The sequence below is a fragment of the Amblyraja radiata genome, chromosome 1 (genome assembly GCF_010909765.2).
Source record: "Amblyraja radiata isolate CabotCenter1 chromosome 1, sAmbRad1.1.pri, whole genome shotgun sequence".
Taxonomy (NCBI): Eukaryota; Metazoa; Chordata; class Chondrichthyes; order Rajiformes; family Rajidae; genus Amblyraja; species Amblyraja radiata.
Window position 1 is genome coordinate 88683181 of NC_045956.1, and position 14454 is coordinate 88697634.

General features: G+C 43.6%; 1 protein-coding gene across 1 annotated transcript in view; it reads right to left on the reverse strand.

The window, feature by feature from the left end:
- LOC116979848 (peroxisome proliferator-activated receptor gamma coactivator 1-alpha-like) overlaps positions 1-14454 on the reverse strand; it is a 446239-nt gene that overhangs the window by 275634 nt on the left and 156151 nt on the right. The gene's annotated exons all lie outside the window — the stretch shown is intronic.

Below are 14454 nucleotides of genomic sequence, written 5' to 3' on the forward strand. Positions count from 1 at the left end.
TTACAGTGTTTTGCCACACTGTTGGTGCTAGGTCCACCATTGTTAGTTTATATACGTTCACAATTTGAATGATAATGTAGTTAACATTGTTTGTAAATTTGCTGATGACACCAAAGTAGGTGGTGTAATAGATAGTGAGGAAGGTTAACTACATTTACAACAAAATCTTAATAAGTTGGGTAGGTGGGCCAAAGAATGGCAAGTAGAATTTAACTCTGACACTGTTCAATATGTAAAATGAAGGATGGACAGTGAAGGAGAGTGTTGCAGAACAGAGACATCTGGGAGTACAGGTGTATAGTTTGTAGCGGCACCAAATGTGGTGAATAAACAGTTGCTTTATTCAGACATAATAGGTTCGAAATACATACATGTTTGGTCCTCTAACATATTGTCATTGCTGCTGCAGCTGAGCGAGGGTGTTGTCTCTAGCTCAGCTACCTGTCGACTGGGGTGATCTCAAGGTGAGATATCCTTATGTAGCAGGACACTCCCCTTAACCCCATGACGTCACGTGACAGCCGTCGTAACCACTGACGAGGGTTTGATTGCAAGTGGTCTAACAGCTGACGCCACAAGTTCCCCAAAAGTGGTCAGTCAGGTGGACAGTATGGCGAAGAAGGGTTTGGCGCACTTGCCATTATTGGGCAGGATGTTGAGTACAAATGTCATCATGATGTAGCTGTACAAGTCGTTGATGAGATTACACTTGGAGTACTGTGTACAGTTCTAGTAACCAAGCTATAGGAAGGATGTCATTATATTGGAAAGAGTGCAAAAGAGATTCACCAGGATGTTGCCTGGGCTTGCATGCTTACAGGGAGAGATTGATAGGTTGGACCATCTTCTTTGGAGTGTAGGAGGCGGAGTGGTGACTAAAGTATACAAGATACAGGATCAAGGGGGGCATGGATAAAGTGATCACTCATAGTCTTTTCCCTGGGGTAGAGGATTTTAAAACTAAAGAGCATTGGTTTCAGTTCAGAGGGGAGAGATTTCAGAAGGACCTCAGGTGCAATGTTTTCATTCAGAGGGTAGTCTGTATCAGTAATGAACTGCCGGAGGAAGTTGTGGAAGTTGTAAAAGCTGAAATTCAAACACCAGCTAAGCATTCTAATGCACAAAGGTAACTCACGACTAATTCTAAATGGCAGCTCCAAGGAACGCCATCTGCCTTTCAAGTAATTGTTAATAAAATATTAATTATTTTCTTGTAACCAGTTTATTTAGACATAATTTTTGGATTAATTCATCACTTTAAACGTCACAATGAGATAGTTCAAAGTATGCCATAATATCCACTCCTTCATTTTTGCAATCATCGTCTCATTTTGATTACTTATTTAACCCAAACCTCATCAACCATTTTAAACATGAGGGTAATTGCCCTTCTGCACTTCCGTGACAGTAAATTGCCAAAAGTTTCTCCCACCCGTTATTGAATTTGCCCACTTTTTATCTCATGAATATGGATTAGAAATGGCATTTATCTCAGTAAAGATTAATGGGAACTATTTTCATAACTTTCACATCCACAAACGATTACTGCGCTGTAACATAGAAACATAGAAAATAGGTGCGGGAGTAGGCCATTCGGCCCTTCGAGCCTGCACCGCCATTCAATATGTTCATGGCTGATCATCCAACTCAGTATCCTGTACCTGCTCTCTCTCCATACCCCCTGATCCCTTTAGCCACAAGGGCCACATCTAAATCCCTGTTAAATATAGCCAATGAACTGGCCTCAACTACATTCTGTGGCAGAGAATTACAGAGATTCACCACTCTCTGCGTAAAAAATGTTTTTCTCATCTCAGTCCTAAAAGATTTCCCCTTTATCCTTAAACTGTGACCCCTTTTTCTGGACTTCCCCAACATCGGGAACAATCTTCCTGCATCTAGCCTGTCCAACCCCTTAAGCATTTTATAAGTTTCTATATGATTTCACCACTTTCCAAATGTGCTGCTATCCCATCTTTAATAACTGACTCGCACCGACCAGTCATCTGCATAGCCAAGTGTGTTCTCTCTGATCGCCAGATTGGATAGTAGTGCGCTGGCTTTACAAAAACATAACAATGTCACAGACACTTAGTCTGCAGCCAGAGCTCAAATGTCGACATTGGTTAAATCTTCTCCCTTACCTCTTCTTAATGTATCTCAATCCAGTTGTAAAGTCTTTGCACCCATCCTAATAAGTAGCTGCTTCAATGTTGCTGCTTTATATATGTTAATAATTTATTTTCTTTATTGCCATGGGTCCCAATTTATATTTATTGGGCATAATTTTGTCAAAGGTAAAAAATATATATTTCTTCAACTATGCTAAAAATGATTTTTAAATATATTCTGGTGAGGCTTTGTGATGTTATTCAAAACTCCCTTTTTTGAAGAAATTGCTACTCTCACTTTCCTTGATTTATATGTTTGTATGTACATGTACACTAGTGTATTTGTGTAGGGGACAGCAACAAAGAAGAGGGGGGCCTCACATCCCAGATATCCTGTTTTTCTACATTCCCCCATGGTAATGCAAGTGGCTTAGAAAGAGGAAGCAATGCCTTATGTACACCGTGGAGGAATTAATTTTTTTCCTTACTCTCTCTTTCCAAAGTCTTGAATGTTGTCACCGCCTTCAGTGGATCTTAATCTGCATCGTTTCTGCCTCTATCAGAGATCAAGGTGTCGTTGGGAATAGGGGAAGTACAACGGGATATGGGGGTCCTTGTACATCAGTCTATGAAAGTAAGCATGCAGGTACAGCAGGCAGTGAAGAAAGCAAATGGCATGTTGGCCTTTATAACAAGAGGAATCTAATATAGGAGCAACGAGGTCCTTCTGCAGTTGTACAGAGCCCTAGTGAGACCACACCTGGAGTATTGTGTGCAGTTTTGGTCCCCTAATTTGAGGAAGGACATTCTTGCTATTGAGGGAGTGCAGCGTAGTTTTACAAGGTTAATTCCCAGGATGGCGGGACTGTCATATGCTGAGAGAATGGAGCAGCTGGGCTTGTACACTCTGGAGTTTAGGGTGAGAGGGGATCTCATTGAAACATATAAGATTGTTAAGGGTTTGGACACGCTAGAGGCAGGAAACATGTTCCTGATGTTGGGGGAGTCCAGAACCAGGGGCCACAGTTTAAGAATAAGGAGTGAGCCATTTAGAACAGAGACAAGGAAACACTTTTTCTCACAGAGAGTGGTGAGTCTGTGGAATTCTCTGCCTCAGAGGGCAGTGGAGGCAGGTTCTCTGGATGCTTTTAAGAGAGAGCTAGATAGGGCTCTTAAAAATAGCGGAGTCAGGCGATATGGGGAGAAGGCAGGAACAGGATACTGATTGGGGATGATCAGCCATGATCACATTGAATGGCGGTGCTGGCTCGAAGGACCGAATGGCCTACTCCTACATCTATTGTTTATTGTCTATTGATATTCTAGAGCTACATCATCAAACTTTACATCTTACATCTGCTTACATCTGCTTTACACTGAGAGGCTGCTTTCTGATGATCGTAATCCCTCTAGGAATTCCAACTCAAGGAAATTAACAGCGTACCTTGTCAAAATTATTCAGTAAGAATTATTTTCCTCACAATCTGCAGGTGATGTCTCACAATGTTTTCAAAGGAGACATCATTTCATTAGAAAAAATGGGGTCAAGGAAAGAGTGTTCTCGTCGCAGCCCTGTTTTCACCAATCTTTCCACCACCACGCACAAGAAGCACAACAAGCGCAAGACAGACACCATTGTTTGCAGATGCCAAGAAGTGTGTTCACCTCTGGCTGAACAACTTATAATCTTGTGTGTGGACTCGATAAGAAGAAGATTAGAAAAATGAAGTTGAAACGTCCATTTATGAAGAACCGTGTTGTTCGTTAGGTTGTGGTTTTATAAATAATTATTCGGTTTATCAAAAATATAATCTTACCTTGCACAGATGAATAATTAATTTGCAGTTACTTGTGCCAGATTTGTCATATCTCTTCAAAGTAAGTGTGGCATTAGTTGATATCCAACATTACAAGAATTACTCAATTAATCCAAAAATATCTGTCAGCCCCTTGCACATCTGTATGCCAGGATAAACATCTACAGTCCACAGGGATTGCCTCTTTAAATCAGTTCAGAACCTTCATTTCATTGTTACTGAAGTCATTAATTACATGGATTATCATTAATCTTACAGAGCCTGGTTGCATTTTGCCTTGAAGGAAGTGAACATAATTTTTTCCTCATCTTTTTGCCCTGTTAGCATTCTTTCAGAAAGCATGGAAGTCCCTCTATATTAATGTCTGTCCCACTTTTTGTACTTTCCTCTCGCCTCTCCTTTCAGCCACCTCATTAATATGGCCTCTTTACGTCACCTTCAACTCTCAAATTTTACAGATAGCTTTTCATAAGTTCCAACTGCACATGCCATCACCAAGCATATCATTCGCAAGAAACATTTTATTGTGTTTATGCTGATAACATTCTGATAGAGCTATCTGATAGAGCGACTGGAAGAGAGGGGAATGTTTCCCTTCACTGTGGTGGTGGGCCTGATCTCAGACAACGATGAGAAGGCCTACCGGGAGGAGGTGGCTGATCTAGCACTCTGTTGTCAGGACAACAGCCTCCTCTTGAACATCAAAAAAACGAAGAAGCTGATCGTGGACTTTAGGAGGGCACATCATCCAAGGACGTACACACCATTGAGGATAAATGGGGATACTGTGGATAGGGTGAGTGGTTTTAAATATCTGGGAGTCCACATCTCTGAGGATATGACATGGACATCACACGCCACAGCACTCGTGAGTAAGGCAAGGCAGCGCCTTTACCACCTCAGGCAATTGAGGAAATTCAGAGTGTCTCCGAGGATCCTCCAGTGCTTCTACTCAGCGGCTGTGGAAAGCATCGTGTCCGGAAATATTACAATCTGGTTTGGGAATTGCTCTGCCCAGGACAAGAAGGCTCTGCAGAGAGTAGTGCGTTCGGCCGAACGCACTATGGGAACTTCACTCGCCCCCCTGCAGGAACTATACATCAGGAGGTGCAACTCCAGAGCCAATAAAATCATGGGAGACCCCTTCCACCCCTGCAACGGACTGTTCCAGCTGGTATGGTCAGGCAAACGCCTCCGTTGCCATGCGGTGAGAACGGAGAGGTTGAGAAGGAGTTTCTTCCCAGAGGCCATTCGGACTGTAAACTCCTATCTCACCAGGGACTAACTTTACTGAACCTTTTTCCTTCCGCCCACAATATGTAAAAGAATATGAGATTCTGTTTGTAGTTTGTTTGGTTGTTTGTTTGTTTGTCTTTTTGCACAAAGTCCGCGAGCATTGCCACTTTTCATTTCACTGCACATCTCGTATGTGTATGTGACGAATAAACTTGACTTGACTTGGTTCTAGAACAAGTGGCCAATAACACATGCTGCATCTTACCTCTACTGTATTAACCTTTCCCCAGTACTTGGTTTAGGCTTTGTGTTGGTTTCTTCATGGTTAGGAACATAGAAACGAGGGTAGGTCGTTTAGCCCACTCTTTTATTGTATTATATCTTAAATCTTATTTATCTCTCAATGCTGCAAATATTAATACCCTTGCCTAACAACCGTGTATCACTTTTAGTTTTGAAATTTTAAGCTGACAATCTGAGCAACTGCCAAATGAATACTCTCTTGAACTTCTACAGGTATACCATAGAGAGCATATTGACTGGTTGTATCACAGCCTGGTTCGGCAACTCGAATGTCCAGGGATGAAGGTGATTACAAAAAGTGGTGAACACTGCACAGTCTGTCACATGTATTGATGCCTCCACCATCGAAGGAATCTACAAGAGGCGCTGAATCAAGTAAGGCAGCCAGCATTATACAGGGCACAGACCACCCTGACATCCACAGACCCTCGGGAAGAAGATATAGGAGTGTGAAAACTGTAAAGTCCAAGTTCGGGAAAAGTTTCTTCCCAACAACTATCAAGGTATTAAACACTACGACTTCCAATGAAACTCCAAACTACGAAGTGCCTGGGTTGCATTGGGGACTTTGGACTTTGTTTTGTTTTTGCACTATGTTGGGTTTTTTATTTATTGAACTTTTTTGTTTGTTTTTTATATTATCTATGTAGCACTGTTTTCACACAGCAGTGATGCTGCTGCAAGCAGGAAGTTAATTGTTCCGTTTTGGTACATATGACAATAAAACACTCTTGACTTTTGTCTCTAAATGCCTATCACTATCTCCATCCTTCCCACCTCTAACTCCCCATCAACAATTTCTCACCTGGATCCATCTGTCCCTTGCCAGCTCTTGCCTTGTCGCTCTCTCTCTTATCTCTTTATACTGGCTAACTCTCCTTCACATTCTCAACCCAAACATCAATTATCCCTTTTCTTCCACAGGTGCCATGTGATCCGCTGAGCTCCTGCAGCAGTTCATTTGTGACTCCAACTTCTGTAATATTTAATTGAGAAGTTTTTAAAGGAAGAAGAGTGAAATTAGATACAGCATCCTGTGAAGATTAAGGCCGTGCCCTCCAGGTAATTTCAGTTTTTCATAGTTTTCTGATCCATTTTATTCAATCTTGGTTATCCGTTTTTGAAATCTGATAAGTACAGTCCCCGAGAGCTGTAAATTATTCAGATGCTGTCTGATCTGCTGCATTTCATGATTTTATGGTTTTATTTCCGATTTGTTGTGCCTACAGCAGTTTGCTGTTTATTTTAGCACAATATTAACTTAGCAAAGCAAATTCTTACAAAGACATCAATGAAGACATCAACAACAATGGATGATGAATCAGAGATAGATCTAATGAGTCACAGTTACAAGGGAGCTGTACAGCATTTAAACATCCTTGTTCATGTCAATCCATCTGGCATACTAGGCTAACGTTTGCCCCATATACCTCTAAACCAGCTTGCCAGCCAGATCCATTTTATGGTCTATTTTTACCCTACCATTGACTTCTTAAATGTATTCCTACACTTCATAAACTGACTGAGGAATTCACATGATCCCAATCCCCCTCCCCAACTCTCAGTCTGAAGAAGGGTCTCAACCCAAAACATCACCCATTCCTGCTATCCAGGGATGCTGCCTGTGCTCTGAGTTACTTCAGCATTTTGCGTCTATCTTCTGCCTAAATCTGATGCACGCCTCCTTCTTTTTCCATACCTGAGCCTCACCATTTCTCTTCAACCAGAGTTCCCTGAACATGCCATACTGATTCCTGGCTCTGCATTACTGATTTCTGGGATGCGCATTTCAGGAGAAATCAGATCAACTAGTTTTGTATTCACCAGAATTCAAAAGACTACAACGAGATCTAAGCGAGATTCACAAAATGCTTACAGAGCTAGACAGAGTGGAAGAGAGGGGAATGTTTCCCTCGGCTGGGGTTCTAGAACAAGAGGTCACTTTCCCAGCATTTAGGGAAAAACAGTGTGGACTGAGATGGTGAGATATTTTTGCAGAAGAAGGTGAACCTGTGGGATTCCATATTATTTAAGAGGTGGAGCCAAGAAAGTCACTGAACAGATTCATTGAGTCACAAAGTCATAAAGTGATACAGTGTGGAAACAGGCCCTTCGGCCCAACTCGCCCACACCAGACCACAATCTCCCAGCTACACATAGTCTCACTTGCCTGCGCTTGGTCGAAACCTGTCCTATCCATGTACCTGTCTAACTGTTTCTTAACCGATGGACTAGTCCCAGCCTCAACTACCTCCTCTGGCAGCTTGTTCCATACACCCACCACCCTATGTGTGAAAAAGTTACTCCTCGGATTCCTATTAATTCTTTTCCTCTTCACCTTGAACCTATGTCCTCTGGTCCTCGATTCCCCAACTCTGGGCAAAAGACTGTGCATCTACCCATTCTATTCCATTCATGATTTTATACACCTCTATAAAATCTCCCTTCATCCTCCTGCGCTCCATGGAATAAAGAACCAGCCTACTCAACCTCTCCCTATAGCTCACACCCTCTAGTCCTGGCAACAGCCTTGTAAATCTATTCTGAACCCTTTCAAGCTTGACAAAATATATTTAAGAAGGCGATAAATAGATTCTTCAATGTTTAATGCATCGAGAGGTATAGGGAAAAATTGGACATAAGGAAATGAGATAGGTGATCAGCCATAAAATGACAAATTCAATTAGGTAACCACTTTGCCAATTATCTCACTCATTCTCTCAAATCTAATTCAAATAACACATGCGACATCTTACCTCTACTACATTAACCTTTTTCTACTACTTGGACAGGTACAAGGATAGGAAATATTTACAGGGAAATGAGTCAGGCACAGGCAAGTGACCTCAATTTGGTCAGCATGGACAAGTTGAGCTGAAGGATCTGTTTCCGTATTGAATGATTCTCTAACTCTGAAACAAAAAACGAACTTGTTACAATTTGAAAGAACATGCAGAAATGTTCTTCCTAAACTTGTCCCTGCTAATGAGATGGGTGGAAAAACGCTTTAAAGTATTTTTGTTTTTCATTGTCTCCAAAAATTAAACGTGATGATTATAATCTGTGGAATCGACTTTTGATAGCTTTTCTGTTTGCTGTTATGCATCTTGTGTGATAAACCATCAATTCCAAACTATGCAAGCCAAGAAATCCATACGTGGGTCAATTAGGTAATACATGTTGAAATGTCCGTTAAATGATATTATAGTCAAATAAATCTATACATTAAACGCTGCTCCGTTAACATTATACAAAAGTAAAAAGATGCAATCAGTCTTTATCAGGTCTTCCAACTTTTAGTCAGTCAATTACTTAAAATATTGAATCAAAAAATACTTCTCGTGGAGGTCTGCTTGCAATATAAGCAACAAAGCCTTTCCAAGAGTCTCCTTATATGTTAATTTTTTAGACTTTGTAATTACGGTAGTAAGGCATTTTTTTTCAACAAGAACAACACATTCCACGGATCCAGATTAAAACACTGGCAAAGACAGGCAGGCCCCAAGTTACTGTTTATATGCCAATTTCTCTGTAAGTCAGAAAGGTCCATTTTTTATTACTTACTCTGCATCACCCAACATACACATGCTATAATTCATTCATTTCATTGAATAATTACTCTGACACTACTCATAATTAAACTAATGGAATATATACTGTATCCGGTCATTAATGAATACCATAGAGTATTTTATTATTCATGGTAGTAGCTTGAAAAATGCTTTAAAAATTGTATGGGAGAATTTGCGTAGTCGGATTTCCTTAAATCAGGTTATTCTTAACCCAGGAGTTATTTTAATAGATAAATAATTTTAATTAGAGTCCAATAAAGAACCAGTTAATCAAAGTGAAAATGGCAGGAATATGTAGCTCACATTAGTTTTGGGATTGTATTCATACCTAGTATTATACAGCTCATAAAGGTGAGATGAGAAATATTGTCGATAGTAATGACACCAGCATCGCACCACAGAGCCCATGAAAGGCATAATTATATGAGGATCATGGATTAAATTCTCTATAGCCTCAAATGCCACAATAGAACATTATAATGGTTCTTAGAGACCGATTGGCTTGGGTTCATACCAACGTACAAGAATTCCTAGGCCCAAGTATCTTCCGTTTCATCATTAATAGCTGATCCTCTCTCATAGTGTTGCTTGCTGATGTCTGCACTGTGTTCAGCTCTATTTGCAATTTTTCTGATAATTAGAGTTGTGGTGGAAGGGTGTTATTCTGACAAAAGTTCTTTGACCAATGGAGTTCTGCAGGGATATGTGGTAGGACCTCTGTTTTCAGGCACCATCTCTGGAGAGGAATGGGTAATGGTTCGGGTCGAGACCCTTCTTCAGACTAGTTAGGGATAATGGAAACAAGAGATATAGACGATGATGTAGATAAAGAACAATGAATGAAAGATATGCAAAAAAGTAAAATTGATAAAGGAAACATGCCATTGATAGCTGTTTGTTGGGTGAAAACGAGAAGCTGGTGCGATTTGGGTGGGGGAGGGATAGAGAGTGAAGGAACCTGAAGTGAGAGAAATCAATATTCATATCACTGGGCTGAAAACTGCCCAACCAAAATATGAGATGTTGTTCCTCCAATTTGCATTTAGCCTCACTCTGACAATGGACTCACAAGGACAGAAAGGTCAGTGTGGGAATGGGAAGGAGAACTAAAGTGTTTGGCAACCGGGTAATCAGGTAGGTTCAGGCGGGCTGAGCGAAGGTGTTCAGGGAAATGATCGCCCAGTCTACATCAGGTCTCGTTGATGTATAAAAATCCACATCGTGAACAACAGATACAGTAGATGAGGTTGGAGGAGGTGCAAGTGAACTTCTGCCTAACTGAACGCACTGTTGGGCTCCCTGGACAGAGTCGAGGGACAGGTGTTACATCTTCCGTGGTTGCAGGGGAAGGAACCTGGGGAGATATACATATATATCTCCCGTTGGGTCTACTCCCCCAACACGATATTCCACCACTCACCCATTCCCCCAACGCAACTCAATCCCCCATGCAATATCCCACCACTCACGCGTAGCCCCCAACTGTTCAGGCGCGGCTCTTTTCCCCTCATCCCCCAGCACTCTCTCCCCCTCCTCTTCACCCTCCCTCTTCTTTCCCCTCTCCTCCTCCTCTCCTCCAATCCCTCCTTCACCTCATCCTCTCCTTTCCCCTACCCTCAGTCACTCCCTTCCTCCCTCCATAACTCGTCTCCCCGCCCTACCCCCCTCTTCTCTCTCTTTTCCCCACTCTCTTCCTCCCCTACTTCCCCCTCCTCTCCCTCTGTTCCCCCTCCTTCCCCATTCTCCCTCCTCTCCCTCCTCACCTCACCCACCTTCCCCCTCTCCCCCCTTCTCTCCCTCAATCCACCCACTCCCTCCTCACCTCCCCAGGATCTTTCCCCTCTCCTCCTCCCCTCCTCCAATCCCACCCTCACCTCTTCCTCCCTCTCCTTTTCCCTACCCGCAGTCACTCCTTCCCTCCCTCCATAAAAAGCAGCATCTGCAGTTTCTTCCTCAACAGGTCATTCTTTGTTAGCTGTGGTTTAGATCCCGTTGACTTGACGATTGGACCAGTTTACATCCTGCGTGCGTGTGTATATGGACGAAAATGTAGATGGATTGATTAGTGGGGGCTGTCCCTAGCGATGCACACCTTCGGCCGCTTTCAACTTGGTGCTTGGGTTCAGATTGCCCAGTCACCTATGGCTTGTGTGGGAAAATGAACCCCACGCTCCCGTCTCCCCCTTCTCTCTCCCCCTCTCTCTCCCCCTCTCTCTCTCCCTTCTCTCTCCCCTCTTCTCTCTCTCCTCCTCTCTCTTCACTCTTTTCTCTCTCTTCTACCCCTCCTCTCTCCCCCCTCTCCACCCGCGGGAGCGTCCCACAGTCACTGACCGCGGTCGGAGGGGGGGGGGTCACCCTGGTGTGGAGGTTGTGGTCCGATGGCGGTTCATCGTGGTCAGTGACTGAGGGACGCTCACGCGGGTGGAGACGGAGGAGAGAGAAGGAAGAGAGGGGGAGAGAAGGGGAGAGAGAGAAGGAAGAGAGGGGGGGAAGAGAGGAGGAGAGAGAGGGGGGGGAGAGAGAGGAGGAGAGAGAGGGGGGGAGAGAGAGAAGACGGGGAGAGGGGGGAGAGAAAAGGGGGGAGAGAGAAGGGGGAGAGAGAGAAGGGGAGAGAGAGAAGGGAGAGAAGGGGAGAGAGAGAAGGGAGAGAGGAAGGGAAGAGAGAGGAGAAGAGAGAGAAGAGGAGAAGAGAGAAAAGAGGGGAGAGAGGGGAGAGAAGGGAGAGAGAGAAGGTAGAGAGAGGGGGGAGAGAGAAGGGGAAAGAGAAGGGGGAGTGAGAGAAGGGAGAGAGAGAAGGGAGAGAGAGAAGGTGGGGGGAGAGAGAGAAGGGGAGAGAGGAGACGAGAGAGAAGAAAGCAAAGAGTGGAGAGAGAGGAGAAGAGAGAGAAGAGGGGACAGAGAAGAGGGGAGAGAGAGAAGGGAGAGAGAGAAGGGGTGGGAGGGGGGGAGAGAGAGAAGAGGGGAGAGAGAAGGGGTAGATGGGAGCGTGGGGTTCATTTTCCCCACACAAGCCCACTGGGCAATCTGAACCCAAGCACCAAGTTGAAAGCGGCCGAAGGTGTGCATTCCTCGGGACAGCCCCCACTCTCCCACAGCCACCCTCCGCGGGCTGCGGGTCGGGTGGAGCAGAGGTTTGGGACAATGTTCATGCCTTCACAGTGATGGGGGGGTCTGGACCAATCGCTGACAAGTCCCGCCCCCTGGCAACATCAAGTCCGTTATTGGACTTCTTTTTTTTTTCTTTTTTTTTTTAAATTCTTTTAAAAAGAATGAGATAGAGTTAGATAGGATAGTAAGTGCATGAAAGAGTGATCAAGAGAACCCGTAGAAACGTAAAAACTGAAAAAGAGATAAAAAGAGAAAGAAAAGAAAAGAAAAAAAAGGATCAAGGAAAAAAAAAAAAAAAAAAAAAAAGAAAGAAAAGATATAAGAAAATAAAATAATACAAGTATAGGGTGCAACACAACTTTGAAAATAAATGGTTTCAGGACCTGGTGAGGGGTGTGTAAAGATAAGAAGTAGGTATATCCCTTTTATCTTATTTTACGTTATTGGACTTTTCTGTTGAGCGGCAGTCGGTCCTTTGGCCTGTAGGCGACGCCGCCTTTCGGGTAGGTGGCGTTTCAACTGAGCGGCCATTCGGTAAGTTTGCTTTTAGGCGATGCAGCTTTTCGGTTCCTTAGGATTTAGGCGTCCCATCCTTTCGGTTAGTAGGCGTTTCGTCTTCGGACTCTTTCGGTTTATTGGCTTTTCGGCTTCGTTTCCATCCCATTCTTTGGCTTCGACTTCTTTGCTTCGGCTTCTTGTCTGTCGGCGCCACATCCGGGTACCGCGAGGAAGACTGTCAAAGAATACTATGAGTGTGTAAGAAAGAACTGCAGATGCTGGTTTAAATCGAAGGTAGACACAAAATGCTGGAGTAACTCAGCCGGGACAGGCAGCATCTCTGGAGAGAAGGAATGGGCGACATTTTGGGCCGAGACCGTTCTTCAGACAAATGTCAGGGGAGGTGGCGGAACAAAGTTAGAATGTAGGCGGAGACAGTAAGACTGGTGGGAGAATGGGAAGGGGGATGGAGAGAGAAAGTAAGGGCTATCTGAAGTTAGAGAAGTCAATGTTCATACTGCTGGGGTGTACTATAAATCAGCTACAAAAGTGGTTGGAGAAATGGCAGATGGAGTTTAATCTGAGCAAATGTGATGTGTTTGACAGAGAGTTTGACTATAAGTGGTAAGTATACAATTAATGGCCAGACCCCTTACAGAAATAATGTGAGGACTGATCTTAGAGTCCATATCCTTATCTCCCTGCAAGTGGTAAAATAAGTTGATATAATGGGAAAGCATATAGCATGCTTGCCTTCGTCAGTCAGGGCATTCAGAATAAGAGTCAGAAAGTCAGAAACATTATTGGGCTTTGTTTAGGCCATATTCGGAGTATTGTGTGCCGTCCTGGTCAACCCATTGCCGGAGGATGTGGAGGCTTCGGAGATGCCAGAATGTTTCTAGGATTAGAAGGAATTAGACATAAGGAGAGGTTGGAAAAGCTTTGATTATTTTCCCTGGTGTGCAGAGGAGAGATCTGAAAGAAGTATATAACATTCTGAGAGGCATAGCTCAAGTAGACAGTCAGAACCTTTTTCCTAGTATGAAAATGTCAAAGACCAGAGGGCATAGCTTTAAGGTGAGAGAGGCAAAGTTTAAAGGAGATGTACATGGCAAGTTTATTTTCCATGGAGAACGGTGCGTGCGTACCACACGCTATCAGGAATGGTTGAGGAAGCAGATATGATAGTGGCATTTAGAGACTTAGATGGGCACATGGATATGCAGGGTATGGAATAATATGGAGCACGTGCAAATAGAGGAGATTAGTTTAACTTGGATCATGCTCAGCATCGACATTGTGCGCCAGAGGGCTTAGTGCTGGGCTGTTATTTGTTCTATGTCATTTAGAACCACATGCAGAAAATACAGAAACCATCCAGGCTTGGGCTAAGAAAGAGTAACCAATATGTTTGCACTAGATGTGTCACAGAAACCATCCAGGCTTGGGCTAAGAAGAAGTAAAGGGCCTGTCCCATTTGGGCGTCATTTGCACGTCACACAGATGGCACGCGAGGATTTTATACATCCCAAAATCCTGGGGCGCCGCGTGCGACCGCGCATCACTGCCCACGTCACCACGCACCATGCGCACGTAATGCGCACCATGCACGCGTAATGCACCACCAAGTTCGTGCGTCATGATGCATAATGATGTAGCGTAAATTATGTGCAAATGACGCCCAAGTGGGACAGGCCCTTAACCAATATGTTTGCACTAGATGTGTCAAGAAATAGCCATCTGCAACAAGAATGAGAGCCTAACAATCAACACTTCACACTCAATTGTACTGCGTCATAGAATTCTTCA